The sequence below is a fragment of the Camelus ferus genome, chromosome 22 (genome assembly GCF_009834535.1).
Source record: "Camelus ferus isolate YT-003-E chromosome 22, BCGSAC_Cfer_1.0, whole genome shotgun sequence".
In the NCBI taxonomy this organism is placed as follows: domain Eukaryota; kingdom Metazoa; phylum Chordata; class Mammalia; order Artiodactyla; family Camelidae; genus Camelus; species Camelus ferus.
Window position 1 is genome coordinate 11,656,082 of NC_045717.1, and position 19,391 is coordinate 11,675,472.

Below are 19,391 nucleotides of genomic sequence, written 5' to 3' on the forward strand. Positions count from 1 at the left end.
CAAACAGTCTCTGCTTGTCCTGGATGAACAAAGAGTTATCCAGGCTAAGCTGCCAGTTATATTGTCTTCCTCTCCTGTTTGTCACGGTGAAGACAGAGTTCTGATGGCAACCATAGTAACAGCCTCCATTTACTGGGTACCTGCCGCCCATGGAACAGGTGCTTTGCATATATTATTCCTCGTCCTAATAGCATCCTGATATGGTAAATTTTAGTTTATTTTATTAAAATTTTTTTCATTATTTAAATTATTTATTATTTTGTTAAGAGAGCTATAGGAAGAGAAAGACACACAGAGAATATCAGAAGTTAATATGACATAATATGAATAGGGGCTACCCCTTAGTTAATGAGGTTGTAAGTGATTTTTTTTCCTTTTATCTTTTTTTTGGTATTTCTTTTTTCTTTCTCTCTTTTTTTTTTTTTTTTTTAGTATTTTCCAGCTATTATGTACTCCCAAATTATTTTTATAGTTAGAAAAAATGGATTTAACATCTTAGAATCACTACCTGTTTAAACCAGGGTAGAAAGTCCAAACATGAGGAAAACAACATTCTCAATTCCAGCTGTTTCAATTATATTGATTAAAAACAGGTTCCCGCATACCTGCTACCACAGGACCTCTACAGTTTCCCCTAGGTTTTCATCAAAACTTCTGTGTACTTGCCCAAATACCCAAATACTTATGATCTGTGTGACATTCAGAGATGGTCATCACAAGGATTTGCTGGGGAAGGGAGGTGCCAAGGGCAGGTCAGGAGAGTCAGACTCCAGCCCAGGGTTTGTCACTGACTTCTTGGGCAAATCACTTAAGCCCTTCAGGCCCCTCTTGTGTCATTTCAGAGAGTTAGACAAGGTGATTTCTAAGCTCCCTTCTGGCTCACGTCCATGAACTTCCCCTTTCTCTACCCTAGCCACACTGTCCTGGGAGGTCACCAATGAGTAAATTGCATTTGGAATGTGTTAAACCTCAGCTGTTCTTAAGTAAAAGAATGACCATCCATCCAGTAACTAAAGGACAAGGGAGAGACCAGCCATAAAGACTTGGACCATTTCATCCCAAAAGCCTCATCCCCTGGCTTCCGGCTCTAAAACAACATAACCTGCTTAGAGTTCTGCTCTCCCCACAATTTATTATTATTTAAAATTTATTTATTATTATTTATGACTTATTCAATTATGTATGTAACCTAAAAAAAAACAAAAACAAAACATTTCACGGATTTCTCCCATTCCCCCCCTACTTCCAGCTTCTGGCAACCACCCATCTGTTCTCCCCATAGGCTGGTGGTGTTTGTTTTTGTTTTTTGATACAACATGTAAGAGCGATCATATAGTATATGTTTTCTTTCGTATGGCTGAGTAATATTCAAATACATATCACAATTTCTTTATCCATGCGTCCAATACTTGACATTCAGGTTGTTTCTCTATCTTGGCTATTGCAGATGCTGCTGCAATAAACATGCAGGTGAAGAAGAATTAATAAAATGGCCACATTTAGGCTAAAAGATTGTTTATTCTTATGCTTGTGCTTAAAATGGTCAACTGACCAGTTGCTGCTCACAGCTCCAGGCCCGCTGTTAAAACAAAGCTATTAATTTTACTCTTTCTGCTTTACTCCAGTAATCTGAAGTAATAATCATACTTTCTGAGTTGCTCTCCAGGGAGAAGGTCACGGAATTGAAACCTTACAAAACAGGCTACATACTGAGAAGACCACACCTTGGGCGCTTACCCGACAAAGAGACTGGGAAAGTGACAACCGCCAGCCTCTACGGAATTGGCCACCTGGAGGCAGCATGACATCACTCTGCGTGATGATTCTGTTGATTGCTGTCGATGTCTTATTGTTTGAGCTATGGCTATTTAACCACTCTACATCATCTTCAAGGTGGGGTCACAGTGCTGAAGGCATTAGACTGCTCTGAGTCCCCTTTGCCTGGCAAAGCAATGAAGCTGTCTCTTTGCTTCTAAGCTCCAAGACCCTGTCTCTGAGTTTTAATTTGGCTTATCAGGGACTCGGGGAGGGGGGCGATCTTTCAGCAACACAGGTGCAGGTATCTTTTTGAGCTAGAGTATTTTTTTTCCTTGGATAAACACCCAGAAGGGAGTCACTGAATCGGGTGGTAGTCTAATCTTCATTTCTGAGGCGCTTCTGTAGTGTTCTCTGTAGTGGCTGCACCCATTTTCACGCCCACCAACAGGGCCCCAGTGCTCCCTTTTCTCCACACCCTCACCAACACCCGTCTTGCTCTTTGCGGAGATCTCATCTCCTCTGTGAGGCCTACCTTCACCTGTTTTACACTCTAACTTGACCTCCAACCTCTCCCATGCCTCTGGCACCATCACATCCCTGTTCTGTGCTCCGTATTTTTTTCCCCAGAGTACAGTCGTAGTTTATTATCACATTCCTGTTTTCATAATGTGCACTCAGGAAGAGTAGACATCTTTAACCTGTTTTACTATCGGCTGCGTTTCCACTACCCGGAACTGAACCTGGCATATGGTAAGACCTCAATAAATATATTTGAATACATTTTCAAATATTTACCTATTGGCCTTTTCATTAGTAATCTATTGAGCAACTGAATTTTCTAAATGAGAGTATTTACTGAAATAAACACACCAAGACTCGACCACACCCATGTTTAACAGTTGATACTGTCTTTCATTGCTGGGAGAAATTCTCAATTTCCATAACAGAGTAAAAAGAAAAAAAGTCTTAGATTTGTAAATGAATAGTCCACTACCTTAGATATTAAAAGAGGACATAAGTTAAAATTAAAAAAAAAAAAACTGTTCTCTATTTTAAGAGGTTTTTCTGTTGTTTCGTTACAGGAGGTACAAAATAGTTTAAGAAAAACAAACAAAATTACATCTTACAACTCATAGACACAGCAAGAAATCAGCAGAGAAGGCTGGAGCTGATAAATTAATGCAATCTTGGGCGTGACTTTTGACAGTTAATAATCTTTAATTAATTTAGTCATTGTTTGCCCTTCAAGATAAAAATGGATATCTATTCATTCTTAGGCCATTATTTTATTTAACACAATGAACTTAAGTTGAAAACTCTTTTGAGCGGCAAACTTTATTACAATTAGACTCACTTTAAATTAATAACATCTCACACAAGGAGACTTGCAGATATGCAGAGGCCCCGAGCAATGAAAAATGATGGCCTCATTATTCCCGCAATCTTACATTTAGTTCAAAATAGAAACCTATTAAATTTGAATTAAGCATAAGGAATTCGAAGTATTTATTTTCAACATGTTGACTACTTTAATGTTTTTAAGTTATTTAAAAAAAAAAAAAAAAGGTTAACTTCACATACGACAAGATTTTAGCACTGAACTGAAGACGTTACCTCGGAAAACTTGTAACCCAAACCTGGGATTTCAGTCTTATTTGTCTGCTCTTAAACAGCCGGCTACTCAGATGATGACGGCTTTACATACATTTTTCTACAGGTTATTGGCTCTTTGGGGAGAAACACACAAGGCTCTTCCATTCCCATCTCTTTTGGGCTCACCCAACCTCTCCTCCTCCTCAGGCTGAGGTCAGATAAGACCTGCTCACAGCAGCCTGCTCAATGCATTAGCTCATCTACTGTTTTCACTCTGCACACCAACCCCCCTACTTTGGGGAGCACAGTGCTTTTACAGAGGAAAAGAAAGGTTCTCCCAAACCAAAGATACCAAACAGGCTACTAACCTTGAGCAAATTTCCGTTCAGCAGCGAGCCTCCTCCCTCCTCCGTGGCCAGCACCCTTCTTCTGAGGCTGGGGAAAGCGCTCTTACTACCACGGCTTCACGCGATACTTCACTGATAGCACCTGGAGAGTCTAGCCCACTAGCTCCCTGCGGGACGCCGTGCGCCTCAGGTGTGTCTGCTAACTTCATGAGCCATGCCACGATGGAAAGTCTCTTTTTTTCAAGCTGGGGTCAGGGGAGCCAAACTGAAGTCTGATGGGGAGAGGAAAGAAAGAGACAAAAGCCTTGTTGTCAATGGTTCCACCGTCCTGTTGATCAGTAACAGAAGAAGGAACCTCAAAAACTACAGCTCGTCTCTTACCCCGTGGTTGAAATGGACACTAGGGGACCGCTTAGCTTCATTTTACCCAGATGTTCCAGAGGACTTTAGGAAAAGGTATAATACACATTCTCACTTAAAGAATTTTTCAAATATAATCTCTGAATTAACTTCAAAGCAACTAAATCCTGGTACAGACAAGAGGCGCCAGGCACCAGCAGTGGAGTGGCTCTTTGAAGACCTCCAGCTGAATCTCATGTGTTGTACCCACCTCTTTTCCACTTGAGGGAAACGGAAAAGGGGACAAACATTATTATTATTTTTTTTTTTTTTACCAGCATTAGCTATAAAAAGAGGAGGTCTAAGAGATTCATGAGGGTAATAAACTATTGTTTCGTGGTTGCCAAAACGTACTCAAATGCCAAAGGATTCCATGAGAGAGGAGGGATGGGGGTGAGATTCACACATTTTCCTATTTTACCTCCATTACTCTGATCCCAGCCTGTCTTCTCCCCTCCTCCCTTTAAATAAGAATCCAGAATCCCTAGGAAGCATTTTAAAAATTGCTTTGTGGATTTTATCTTATTAGAGAACAAATAAACCTTTCCAATCCCTGTGATACATCAACAAAAAGATTTATTGTTTCTTTGCACTTGTTTTCAGATCCTGTCACTAGAATTATAAAGGCTGATGAAAACAAGATGGCAAAAGAGTGGTTTTGTCGTTCGTCGGCCACGCACAAGCCATTGATTAAGCTCCTTTACGTGATAAAGTTATTTTATGTCAAAATATTACCTTCAGTGCAGCTGAAATTTAAGTATTTTCCTCACCTCCAAAATAATTGAATCAAATGGGAGAAGAATGCATGTGTATTTGTCCTTTAATTAAAAACACAATCAGAAACACAACTGCAGACTATCACCTATGAATTAAAATGCTAATTCGTTCAAAAGAAGAATATATTTGATGTCCCGCTTTGAAATAGAAGAAACACACAACAAAGAAAGGAAGAGAAAAAATGCCACAGGAAGTCAAACACACATTTGCAAAGCTAATTGAGCAAATTCGCCACCATTTGACATTTTGCTAAAAGAAAAGGAGCCTTGCAGCTGGGTAAAAGAACAATGCAAACAAAGACAGAAAAATACACAGTCGAAATTGATCTGTGGAACCCCAGAGCACTAAGATAGCCTTGTACAGAGTGTGAAATTGAACTGTGAGCCATAGAGAAAATTTTTGTCGTTAACACTTCCCAAGATCAGAGGGAAATGTAGGTGATCTTCCCCTCTTATTTTCCTTTCTAAGAAACTAACCGAGTTGAAGGACGACAAAGAGTCTTAAATCCCCAAACCCTCATTAGGGTTAACAAATGAAACCCACGAATGAGGATTAAGAAGATTTCCCACCAGGTACACTGTAAAGCAGAGTTAGGAATGGGGAGTCAGGGGAAAGTCCAAGAGCAAGCTCGGGAGTAATTACTTTCCAGCCCATAATGATGCACTCCACTAATTCGCAGGACTTGGCTTATTTCTGAATCTAAAACTTTGGCCAAATTTTTGCTTTTGAAGGAAAAAAAGAGAAAAATCAAATTCCTATTTTGTGTTTCCTAATAAGAACTGAGCCCCTACATCATGTCTCCCCAGCCCGCCTTCCCCTCAACCCATTACTGAAATGAAAATGCTGTGATTTACATCCCGGTTCATACTGGCATGGAGCACATATTGCGTTAGGAGTGCCAGGATCCACATGGAAAATAAAGAACTTCTTACAAGCTCTGCACAGGATGCCAAACAACTGCCAAGTGAGAGGGCCAATCACAGTTCCCCTTTGCAAACATCCCCTTGGACCTCATCAAATTCCCCCCAAAATACTGAATTCCTAACTGATAGGAACCTGGCTTCAGGTTATACTGTTAACCTCCTAAGGTACTTCTAAGGCCTTTTCAATTTAGCCTGTATGTCCTGCAGCTTCTTTTCTGTACCATTGGAAAAAATAATGGCTCTTTCCTTTCAAAAGGTGGCCTTGGGCATGGGCAGACGCCTGGTGTGCTTATCAAGTTACCTATCTGCTTGGATACTGGCTTCTTCTTTAATTGCAGTGGGGTTGTGGGTAGAAAGGTCACAGCAGGATTCCTCTCTTTTATTGGCCTGATGAGTACTTTGGGGTCTGTCTTAATAAAGTCCTGTAGGAATATTTTCACCGCTGTTCAGAGGAAATGGAGATATCTTGTTAAATCAGTTTCACTCCACAGTGAGGATTTATGGGGAGGCCACAGAGCTAGAGATGCTCGCTTGGGAAGAGTTGTTTCTGGATTCCACTTCTCCTTACACAGAGCCCAGGTGGCCTGTGTGCTTTCCCTCTTCATCAGCTCTTTCTGGGGAGGTTCCCCGCAGCCTCCTGGCAGGGGGCGAAGCAATGAAGGCACCGCCTCCCATGGATCTCGTTTCCTGTATCAGCACAGCATCTTCCGTTCTGAACATGCCCATGTCAGAGCACATTAAATTCAGAGAGGTACGGTGACTTCACTCAGGATGCAGTAGGGAGGCGGCATGCAGAAAACAGTATCAAAAGAGCACAAGGGGACCCATAAAAGAACTATATTAACTCAACAACCAGCTGTGTGGATAGGAGTCGTGTTCACAGAGCCAGCAGGATTCAGCCACCAAGGCTTGATTAATATTAAAATAACAGCTATACATATGTAAGATTCTAGAACAAGGGATCCCTCCCCAATTCCTGAGATCTCCTCAGTTTTCTTTCCTAACACCTACTCTGCCTTTTTCCTCCTAGAGCGTTGGTTAGAGCCGGAATAAGGAGTTCTGTAGGGAACCCTGTTCTTTGTTGAACCGCAGACTTCTTAGGCAGCAAATCCCAATAGCCAAAAAGCAGTGATTTCATGATGTATTAGCATTCAAACAAACTCTGTATAGATTCTCTCTTTCCCAGTTTCGTCCTTAATATTCTATACCAACCTCAGTCTTGTACATGTCTGGGTTTCAGCCTGAATACAGATCCATATGTGAAGCTCCCAGATCCTACAGGCTCACTTTAAAGGTACTTTTTATTTTTACATGGTCAGCTCTGCATTTCTCCCAGCAAAACCGATAAATTATTAAGCAAATACAGCATTAAAAAGGGAAATAGCAGGAACTCAAGAATACATAAAAGAGGAAAAAAAACCCCAACTTCCTTACATATGATGAAATAAAAACACTCACCAAAATCGTTTTGATTCAGGAAAAAGCGATACTGAACACCAACTTGGTGCCCGACGGCATGCTGAACACTAAGTTGCATTCCTGATTTATAAATTACAATTTCATCAACTATTTCCATTCAAATAAGAACTCTACACGTTGAAAACTTAATTGACTTTTCCAAGGTCACTCAACTAATAGAGCAGCGGAGGCAAGGCTGAAACCAAATCTCCTTATTCCCCATCCAATTTCCTTTCAACCACACTCCATACATCTCAGCGTCTAATTTCCACGTCCAGGTTTTAGAAAGTCCAAGGATACAACACCGAAGCTTTGATTGTGGCTGAATGTCTCAGCCGTATTGTCAGATTCTCTGGGGGAATTATAAATCTCCCCAAGCGCTTAACCAATTACCATTTTTTTCCCCTTCATTTTCAAAAGGCATAGTCTTTCAAGAAAACATTTGCACTAAATTACTCAGGTCATTTATATGGAATGACAACTTCTCTCCCAGTCAATTCAGTCTACTTTCCAAATCATCGTCCTTTTAGAGGATGATAATTCTTGTATTCCTTCTAACAAGATATCTCACTCAGGGTTTTTGTTTTTCCTCTTGACCCTTTATTATCACTTCAGTTTTGTTTTGTGTTTCTTTCCTACTCTCAAATTTAAACAGATGTTTCCATAAAAAATATTTTTAAAGAAGCCATTTAAAAAGAGCCATTTTCATTGGCTCTTTAGATCCCCCATCTAGATTTATATTTTATTCTCCCATGAAGATTTCGAAAGGCTGTCTACCTGATGACAGTTCACATAGATTTCTTTTTGAAAATGAGAGTTTATTTTCTGAAGATTGCCACTGATCTGTAGAATTCATTTCAGAAGTATTTGGTTTGAGGAATAGATAATGAGAAAATTAAATAGATGATAGATGGACAGAGATAAATCTGTGATGTTGACTATATAATCTGCTCCCATTTATTTTTTAATTTTAAAATATTAGCCCTTTGTAAACGTTTGACATGTTCATTTTCATTCTAAATGCACTTGTCAACACACGCACACAGACACACACATTCATTCCTACAATTTATCTTCCCTTCCAAAATAGGCAAATTATCTGAAATTCATTGTTCTCTAAAAAACAATCACTTAGAATTTTTTATTATCATTACTTAATCCTGTCTACATTCATGTCTCTAATAATTCTTATTTTTAGAAATATATTCTAAGGAATCCTCATGGATATATAAGATTTTCTAGAATATCTATCACAATATTGTTTGTGTTAGCAAACTCTTGAAAAATAAATGTCTAACAATAGAGGATTGAATAAATACATTATGGTATCTTTTATGTAATGGAGTATTATACAGATATTTAAAACCTTGTGATAGAAGGCTGAAAAGATATCCTTGATTATTTTTGAACGAAATAAAGTGAGATTACAGAACAGCAGGAATATCATGATTTCATTTTGGTGAAAGAACTTATAGATGGACAAAAGACTTAGAAAGAATGCATTAATATGGTGTAATGTTTTTAAGATTTATCAACACTCTGGGTCAGTCATGAAACCCTGCAAAGAGAGCTGGTTTGATGAAGAGAAGATTACAAACTATATGAAATTTGAGTTTTAAGAGTTTATTCCTCAGTATTCTCTCCTCCTTCTCTTTTTCCCCTTTTCCTCTGCATCTTAAAACTCCACAAATTCAGGTTTGTTTTTTTTTTTTCTTTACCTCAAAGTCATTGATTTTTGCCAAAATAACAAATACTTCTGGTTAATAAAGTTAAATTGTGTCAGTCATTTATATCTTAATGATACTGAGTTCACCACAATATTTCCAAAGAAAGGCTCAAGAAAGATGACGGCAGCAAGGTCAAAAGCCAGCTAGGCACTTGCCAGCTGAGTCATGTCCCCGCGCATCACTTTACCCCTCAGTGATGAGATTAGACTAAATCATCTCACAAAGCCTCTTAAGCACAGGCATTCCATGACTATGCGGGAGGGAATGCACATCAAAGGGAGAAAAACATACAAGGAAGAAGAAACAAAAGCAGCCCAGAACGACCTCTGACCCAGAATCCCATTTGATTGTCATGGTTTCCCAATGTTTCTGCCCATCCACATCATCTGGAGTGCTTGCCAAAATTACTGGCCTTCCTTTGGGATTCCATATATCTGACCTTGGATTTAAGTGTCTGTACTTTGCAAACCCTAAGTGGTCTTAATACAGTGGGACTGTGAAATAGCATTTGGGAACCAATGATCATGGCAGGATGTTCTAAGCACATTTCCCCCTTACAGTTAAATAAACAGAACAAGTAATAAAAGAATTTGATCAACTTATTGTTTCTGCATTAACATTTCTTACTCCTTCTATGTAAGACATGCAGACAGTGCAGTCAAGCTGGAGATGTTATTTTGACTAGTGGAATAGGATGCTTTTGCCAAAATAAAATGTGTGGTAAAAATACTTACATTCCTAGCCATTTCTCAATAAACATTTCCCACTGAAGGTCACAGGTTCTTTGTTAGTTTGATAAAGCACTGAATTACTTAATATTATATCTGTTGAAAACCTCAGCTTTTAATGTGACCATTACACGTAGGAAAAAAATCAGTGATTCCACCAACTTAATAGCGCCATTGCTCCTGTGTTCAGTTTATTATGTGGAGCTGCAAGGGTGCCGATGGATATGGCTTTGAACATTTCAAACAGATCCATTTTTAGTTTCTGAGTCAAAATTCAGTAGAGGCTCTGGAAGGACCATAGTATGTAATAGAAAATACACATCAAAATTGTATAAGGGTTAAAAAAAAAAAACAGAAATAGACTAGTAACAGGGGAATCTAGTCTGGTAATTAAAATTTAGGGTATTAAAAAGGCAAATTCCTTCAGACTTAGCTTCTATTTCTATTTAGGGATGCTATCTTTAAAGTTTCTGATTTCATCTTAGCCATATATATATATATATATATATATATATATATATATATATACACACCCCTCAAACTTGAACTGACTTTTCTGATTGGTAGCTTGAGAGTAGGGGTTGGTCATGCAAGTCTCACCAGTTCTCTTTCTCAGTATGACTGATGCAGAGAACACACATTCTGGTTTGCTCTCCCACCTATAAGGAATCTTGACAGAGCAGGCTCTGGTATGAGGGTCATTGAGGTGAAGTTGTCCCCTGCAGTCTGCGAAGGGGTGGATGGGTATATCTGATTTCGAGGATTATCAAGCCTAAATGACCTCCCATATCAGTCACATCCTCCAGTTTGCTAGCCTTCCAGTCTTAGTTATAAAGTTGATATGTTGATATTTGTCTCTCTGAATCGTATACCTATTTCTTAATCTAAAGAGGGAAAGGAGTGTGCTGTTTATGGACCCTGAAAAACCCCACCTAGGAAATATATGGAGGACCTTCAGTGAATTCAGAGACCTCTCCAAATTATACAGAAAACCTCTACTTCAGGAGGAGAACTGATTTTTCTAATTTCGACTTCCTGTATCTCCCCTCCGGCTCCGTAAGTGATTGTGGTAGGACTTGGGTACAGGTCCCGGTCTTAAAACAAAACCAACCCCAGAGCATCTCTTTTAAAAAGGTAATTTATAAGTTGCAGAAGTAGTTTAAATTAGTGGTGAAAAGGGTTTGATGACTTTATTTATTTATTTTTTAATGCTTTCTGGTACTTCCCTGTCACTCCCACTCCTCATCTAAGGACAGGCATGTGGCCCTGATGAAGGTACAATGACCGGTTCAGAGGTCATTCAGAGGTCTGGATATCCAGACCTGCCCCACCAGGGCCATTTCTACAGATTTGTGTTGTTGTTGAAGCTAGTGGAGAAGAGAATTCCTTCCGCATCGCAGCTTTAAATTTAATTTCCACTTGAATTTTAATTTCAAGTCAAAAATGTAAACCTGAAGGCATTTAGCAGTCACATTCTCCATCTCTTGGAGAAAGTTTTGCCAAAATACAAGATGCAAGACCAAATAAAGGTAAAAGGGCTGTGGCACCATTGGCCTTTTGGCAAAACAGCTGCATAATCTAGTAAAAACTTTGATTTGCTTAAGCCAATTTGAGTTGCATTTCTGTGTTTGCAACTAAGAGTCTTGAGCAAAGCAGGTCTGTAGATGTAAGGTAACTTTTTACAACAGAAGTACTATACGTTTATTGTCTTGAAAATTAAGACAATGAAGGAACAGAAAACACTACAGAATGAAGTCAAAATACTGATGTGAATTTTCTTTCAACGTACTTTCTACACTATTCACAAAACATATTTGTGCATGCATGCAGGCATGCAAATAAATGTCCAATGTGCTATTACTATACAAATTGCTTTTTCATGCCTTTTTCTTCACTAAACAATTTGTGAAAAATTACTTGATGCATTATAATTTTTATGCAGCAGAACTTACTATATAGCAGAGACTGACTCTTAATCCTAACTTCCATTTTTTTCTTTAGTTTGTTTTGCCTTCTCTCCAATACAATTTTGAACCTTACAAGGCTCCAGGAACTGTCCTGTGTCCTGGGGATAGAGCAATGGACAAGAGAAGTAGAGTTCCTCTTTATATAAACAATTTATTTTTAGTGGGTGAAACTATATATTAACAAAGTAAGCAAAATTAATCCAGATGGTAGAAATAGTAATGGGGGGAAAAAACAAGATTGTGTGATAAAAGTAATAGGGGAGAAGACAATACTTGGTAGGATTGTTGGGTAAAAGTCCTTTGAGAATCTGAGACTTGAGCTCGATACTGATGAGAGAAGAAGAGCCAGTCATTTCACAGTGGGACGGGAGAGTCCCAGGTAGAAGGGGTAGCTAGTGCCTGGGCCCTGCGGTGGGGATGAGCTCGGTGTGTCTGCGGGGTGGAAGAAAGGGGTCATAGGAGTATAATGCGTAGGGGGAGCAATAGAAAATCAGGTCAGAAAAACAGTCTGGGGCCAGGACATACAGGGCTTTGTAGGCTACATAAAGGAATTAATATTTTCTTCTAAGTAAATAAAAAAAAATCACAATGTTTTAAAAAGAGAGGTGATACCATCTGTTTAGGAAGTCTAATTCACTGGAGATGCCGCTGGCTTGTACTACATTGGTGGCAGTTAAGATGGAGAAGAGGAGATATATTTGTGTACATTTTTGAGGTAGAATCAACAAGACTTGCATTTGGGACTTGAGAGCCCAGCATCCTGAGCCTCTGTCCTTCATCTAGAAATTGAATCAGAGGCATTCACTTCGTCTTGAGCTGCTTTTCCATGGTGTCTGTCACGTTGCCACAAAGAACACAAAGATTTTAATAGCACTCTGATGCACAGAAAATTCTGAGGGGGTAACCTGTCTACTTTTTAAAAAATGTTTTCCTTTTGACTTCTGTTTAGCTCCTGGAAAGCTACAAGGGTGGAAGGGGAAATGGCTGGTGGAGTGAAACTCCTGTGCAGAGAGGCCGTCCTGTTGGAGGGTGGAGAGTCGCTGAGTGGTCTCAGCCGCTGGTTCAAACGTTTCGGATCCCTGGACGCAGAGGCTCAGATCTCAGCAGGACGCACTCGACCATTCATCCTTCCAAGGTAGATAAATTGAGTGTTGCACAATTTAGAATGTGTGCGTCTTTCAGATAATGCCTTAAAAAGCAAATTCTGTGGGGACATGAAAGGCTACATGGCACTGCAGAGGAGCAGGGGCCACCTCTGTGTCCTTGCCCTAAATTTCCTCCTTTCTGCAATGCGGTAGGGTGAACGATTTCAGTTATCAGTATTCCACTGTTGCTAAGCCATGCAGTCTGCCTGGCTCTTTGGAATCTTTCAGAATGAAGTGAGTTTTATTTAAAAAAAACCACCAACAACAACAAAAAACTGTTTTGATTTGCTACGAGTACCTCCAAAGTTGACTCTAGCTTCTCTGTGCCTTTTAATGATGTCCCCATCACAGAGACTCCAGCCCTCTCAGACTGGAACAAACACATTTTGCAGGTGACGGGCAGCTTGATCTTTCCTATAGGAAGTCTGTGCTCATGCTCTGATATCAGGGGAAGTTCCAGCACGGAGGTCTCCCTGCCCTGAAGATAACCAGGCTTAAGGTACTGAAAGATGTGGCAGAGGGCACCATGAGCGAATGGAGGGCAGGAAACCCCGACACAGTTGCTAGACTGTTGTACCTTTTATTTTTCCCTTTTGCAGATGACCAGACTCTGCAATGACTCTGGTAGTTCTCAGCTGGAGAGTCAACACAGAAGTCTTGGTCACTTACTTGGCCATAACAGCTAATGATTTAAGGCCTTTTCCACATAAACTTTTTAACAGTATGTTATGCATTTTTATTGTTAAAATTATAGAAATCTTCATTCACTCAATAGTAACATAAAGGAGACAGATAGACATATATTCTTATCCATCAGCTCCCCGCCTCCACTCGACTCTATTCCTTATTACCTAGTGAGCCATTCCTCTCTAAGAAACTAGTCAAGTGGACACAATTACCAGGCAGTGAGTCCAAAGACTTTTTCACTTTTGAGTTTCTAAAGAGGAAGTTCAAGTGTGAAGCAAAAAAAACTTGGAGAAATATTGATCCTGATAGAGCAAGTTCTTTCCGCCCTCTGGAGTCTAGGGACAACTGACAGAGCCGATGAAGGGAGAAGGAGGTGAGACGGAGGGGTAACACCGAAGAAGTAAAACTAAAGTGGGGCCAATATCCACAAGTATCTCACCCTCCCCCTCAGTGAGCAATGCAGCAGCAATGGAATCAGCCTTTTAGGCCATGGTATAATTCATATATTCTACGAGATTTTATTGGGTGCCTACTATGGGGCCAAAATTTGTGTCAAGCGATTTACAAAAAAAAAAAAAAAAAAAAAGGTGGATGTAGAACTAGCTCTGAAGAAATTCAAAGTTACGGAGAGAGACAATATAATCATTATAATACAGCATAAAATCATCTGGGAGGTCTGAGAAGGTTCGATGGATTTGAGGACTGCAGTTTTTTAAGACAAAATTTTATGTGGACGGTCTCTCTTTAGATACCATAAAATAATCTGTACGAGAATTTTGTCTATTCCCAAAAAAGAACGTCTGTTGGACTGAATGCTCAAAAATAGCATACAATCATCTTTCGCCTCCACTCCTCTTCCCAGGAAAATACAGGGATAGAAACGAGTAAACTTTGTGTAATGATGAAACACAGATAGAAGCTGTATCACCAAGAAAGATTATGCTTTCTTAAAGAGCCACAGAGAGCATGTGATTTTTTTTTTTAACTGTAATTTAAGTGAAATCTCATGGGTCATGTGTGAATGCAAATGACTATATTAAGCATTCTTTTGAGGTGTTTTGGGACCCGAATTTCTGGCATATTTGGGGTGTGGATGGTGTGATTTCCCCACACCAACAAGCAATTCTCAGACACCTAGCTGGTATCTATGAATTCAACCCAATTCTGACAATATCCACTCAAAGATAGCATAGCCACCCACAAGTTAAGATTTTAGTCCTACATGACTGCACAATGGCTCCACTGGCAACCAGCCCCCATCCTCAGGTGCCTTCCAAAAGTCACCTCATTGATGTAATAAAAAACACTTGCAAATTAACACTCTGAAGACTAGGAAATTCCAACGGTTTTGGGATCTGTGAATCAAGAACTCTGGACGAAGAACACATATATAAGTCACAATATTGAAAGCTTTGATTAAAGCTGTTCCTTTTGTACTGGCTCAAAAAGACACAAGATAAAGATTTTAAATGAACGTAAAAGATTTTGTATGATTTGGTTTAAGTGACTCTTAAAATCAGGCCCAAATTTCCCATTTGTCCCTGAATGGAAAGAAAGCAGAGAAAGAGAAAGTGTAGAAGTTATCGTTTCTGTGGAACTAAAATAACAGATGGAGGAAACTATGGAGCTTGAGATTGGGATGGTCAGTGGTGCGGGGGCTTGCAGGTGGGGATATCGAGTCAGAACTCAAAATTTTTGATGCTATGATAATGTAATCACTGAGTTAACATGTTTTGATAATAATCAATTTCCTTAAAGTATCTTGAATCTATCTATGTAGTCTTTTGGACAAATACTCTTATTGAGTTGTCTTTCTTCCCTAACCAATCATGGGTATAGAATATAGAATTGCACTGGTCCAAATATGCTTCTTATAGCTTAAAAAACTTAATAAAAAATTACTCAAAAATTTTATCAGCTTGCTCTAAGAAAGAAAAAAAAAAAAAAAAAAGGGAGGAGACTGTTTGCCAAGGAAGTCAACTCTCCCTCTGCTGTGGCTGACAGCTGTTTTAGAGGCTGCAATTTTTGAGGTGCTCTGGGAGCTGAAGTTGGATGCCTTTTTATGGGCTGCCACACTACTTTCTCCTGGCTCTTTCCACATCATGTTTTCAGAGCTAAGTCACTGGTGACTCCATCTGAAGTGTTATTCAGCCTTCTCAGAGGCAGGGATTATATACAGAGCTTGACCACCCCACCATTTTAAGACACTTGCAATTACCATGAACTCTAGACCCAGGATCCACTGAGAGGAGACTCCCTAAGGAAATCTGGTAACTCTTCTTTTCACATCTTTTCTCACACATCACCTCTCCTCACATCTTATCCCTTCCATCCAGGGTGCCCTATATGAGCCATGGGTCCTAGGTTGCAGTACTGCTCCAGAATTTTTCTTGTCCATGTGCCTTGACCCATGTAATTCCTTTGTTTCTACCCAATTAGCCTGCTTCTTCCCTAAGTCTGTCCAAAAAAGTGCCCTTCACTAAGACTCTCTGGTGGCTAGAGACTTCGATTTCCTATGTAACTCACACCAGGTCTCATTGCTTGTGGGCTACATTCTTCTTTACTGGTGGAACTAGATGCACTGATCTACATGGTCTCCTACCCTTTTCCAGTTGCAATGGAGATAACCATCGGGAAGGTTACTGCTACTTTCCACCCACCACATTGGCCCTCCAGACTCACAACTGCCTCTATTTGCCTGTTTTTGTACACTGTATATTTTTCAAGGCTTTTCTTCGTAGTTATTCAGTTTGATCTATTCCTTATTCTGCTGTTAAGAGCCCTACATTGATGCACATATACAAAGCCATTTATGGCATGAAAACTTACTAAAATAGAGACAAATTTCAGACGCAAGGCTGCAGAAAACTTGAGCATATCTGAAATATGCATCTGGCTCCCAAAGAGTCTCTGGGCAACAGAGAGGACTTGATGAGCAGGACAGCAGGAAAGAGAAGAGAAGTCATTCATTTTCTTACCCCTATTTTTCCAACAAGATAATATACACATAGTAGGGGCATCTACAGCTCTACTGAAATGAGCTTCTTTGAAGTCTTTTAACACTCTCCACAATTAGAAGTCTCACATAGGAACCATATGCTTCAGAAAAGTCTTGATTCCTAGTATCAGGTCCACATAATACTGCTTGCTATTGGTCTGCTCCTAAGGCAGGTAGATCAACTTTGAAGACATGAACTCTTCCCTGAAGTTCTACACAGTCTATATAGGGAGACATGCCTAAAACATATCAAACATCAGATAATAAAATACATAGGATTGTAGTTGGCAGAATTATAAAGAGAAAACTTTGGAAAGTGGGACACAGTGTGAACAGTGGGGGAAGGATAAGATATGGAGAAGCTGATGGGAAGGAAGCTGTGTGGTTCAGGCTCTTAAATCAAACTCACAAGAATTTGAACACCGACTCTTCCAATTACTCATAGTCAGATCAATTAATTAAACAGTCATTGCCTCAGTTTCCTTATTGGTGAAGGAAGAGTGATGAGACTTCCACAGGTTTTTATAGCATTTGAAAATGAAGTTTATAGACACATATAACTTAGTGTAAGTTAACTGTCATAACCAGTTTCTGTTCCAAAGGACAGAAACATAATGGGAGAATTAATAAACAGATATGATACTTAATAATTTAATAGTTAATTATTGGTGCTTAATAGATACACAGGAATGGCTTATGCTCAGAAATCGGAGGAATAAAGAAAAGTACAAGGTTCCCTGAGCATAATACGTCAAAGAGTGAATCAGGTCTCAATTCCTCCCAGGTTATTAGACATTAGCCGATTTTCAGGTATCATTTTATATATTATATAAATATAATCCCATACACTTCACAATAAACTATGAGTCAGTAATATTATTACTATTTTATAGATTTGAAAACAAGCATTCAGAAAGTGAAGTGATTTTTTTTTTTTTTTTAGATCCCATATTTGCAAAACGAATTAGGATCTGGGTCTCCTGAATCACAGTGTAGACTTTTTGACACATACACTCCTCATTAAAAAATAGAAAAATGACAAACAACTGTATATATATATGTGTATGTGTGGAGTGAATCATCCTAAAAAAGAAAATACAATGCATGCCAACTAACAAGAAGAGGCTGAGTTGCAAAAGAGACAGTTAATGCAAAAACTTTAAATGAAAAAAAAAAGTCCTCCAGGTAACAGTTTAATATATATGAACAGAATTGCAAGGACTTAGGCAAATGCATTATATTTTGCTATCAGGTGAAAAGCAGAATGTTCAGAAATAAAATCGTCAGATGGAAAGAATAATGATTTTTTAGGGATAGGCTCACATTTGCTTAGAAAGTTCTGTTAGAATCAGGGGTTTATTGGTATTAAGGAGCAGATCCCCTCTCGTTGCTTTAAGAAAAATGCTTACAATAAGAATGGACATGCCTTAAAACTTGTCAGAACCTTGGAGAGCTAGCTTTCTTCGTCACAGCATCTCTGCTTTCCCCTGCACGCATCCTCTGTCTGCCAATTGCCTGAGCTACCCATTGATTAACACCTGTGCCATCGCTGATCTTTCACATGGAGATTTAGTTTGCCTGGCCGGGCCGCACTCAAATTCAAGGCATTCTTATTGATTATGTTCCATGTCTACCTGGTAAATGCTCTGTTGGAGCTAACTGTTTTATTTATTTGTTTGCTTCTCAACAAGGAGATTCGGGGCTAGCCTTTGCCAGTGATCATCCCTTTGTTCTAAACAATGTGTTGAATGTGCTGGGGAAGGCACACAGTCAAACAGTCATTTAGACAGTAACAGTTGTGTTTCAAGAAGATTTCCTTTAGAAGCCAGTGGGGCAGGTTATTATATCCTTTAAATCTTGTTTCAGAGAGAAAATGGGGATGTAACGCTAGGGGAGTGCACTGTGTCACACAAATGGAGACTGCATTAAATACAATGCAATGATTTTAACAGTGTCTGTCATTTAAAAAAATAGTCACCGATGAAAGGTTTATTGCAGAAGTTAGATGACCATTAACTGTTGGCATGTGTCCCCTAGACGCCATAAAAATCTCAATTAAACAAAACCCAAATAATCTTCCTTTTAAAAGTAGCTTCAAAGGTATACATAGAAAGACATATAAATCATACCAGAAGGAACTACGGGCTGATTTATAGTTACCAACTCGGGATAGGGAAGGGGAATCTGAAAAAACTGATGTTAGGAAAGTCAAAATGATCTCTAAAAAAATGATATGAGGAGTCCCAGGGGAGTTACATAACATTTTCTTCTTTCTTTTTTTATTTTTCTTGGTATCAGTTTCAGATAAAAGAAAGAAAATACTTTCCCCATCAATAATTTGACTCCACTATATTGTACCATTTGTTTTTCCTTCTGAGCAGTCTGTGCAACTGGAAACGTTCACAACTGAAGTGGAGTTGGTAGGATATCTTGCCCCCACTAACGTATTTTCTACAGACCATGTGTCTGCACGGCCATTTCCCATGGCTTTTCACAGCTTACCCACATTTGCACTCCATTTGTTGGTAGCGTTCTTAAAGGCATCGTCCCTGACCTATTTTTCCCTGCTCCCTTGCTTGTGCCTGCATTCCAGACCCTTTTAGTTTGAACATGACACTGACTATTTGCTGGTTGCAAACTCAAGGTCATATATTTCATGAACTGTTTTGTACTTAACAGAGGCCCATCTGCAATCAAAGACTATTAAATTCAAATGAAGGAACAGCTAAGTTACTTTCATCAATTTTGCTTCGTCCAAGTTCTATTTTATTTGATATGCAACTGTAAGTAAGCCGCCTAAAATTTCAACCAATTTCAGGTGAAAATTATTTAATTTCAATCTGTAAAAAGTAAGGAATCTTCCTACTTAAGAAGTTCTTCCGTC

At 39.2% G+C, this 19,391-nt stretch overlaps 1 long non-coding RNA gene across 1 annotated transcript in view; it reads right to left on the reverse strand.

Annotated features, from left to right (window-relative positions):
* LOC116659001 overlaps positions 1-19,391 on the reverse strand; it is a 1,275,737-nt gene that overhangs the window by 948,290 nt on the left and 308,056 nt on the right. Inside the window, exon 4 of the long non-coding RNA XR_004314259.1 lies at positions 3,720-3,970. This is a non-coding gene — a long non-coding RNA (uncharacterized LOC116659001). The remainder of the gene's footprint in view (positions 1-3,719; positions 3,971-19,391) is intronic.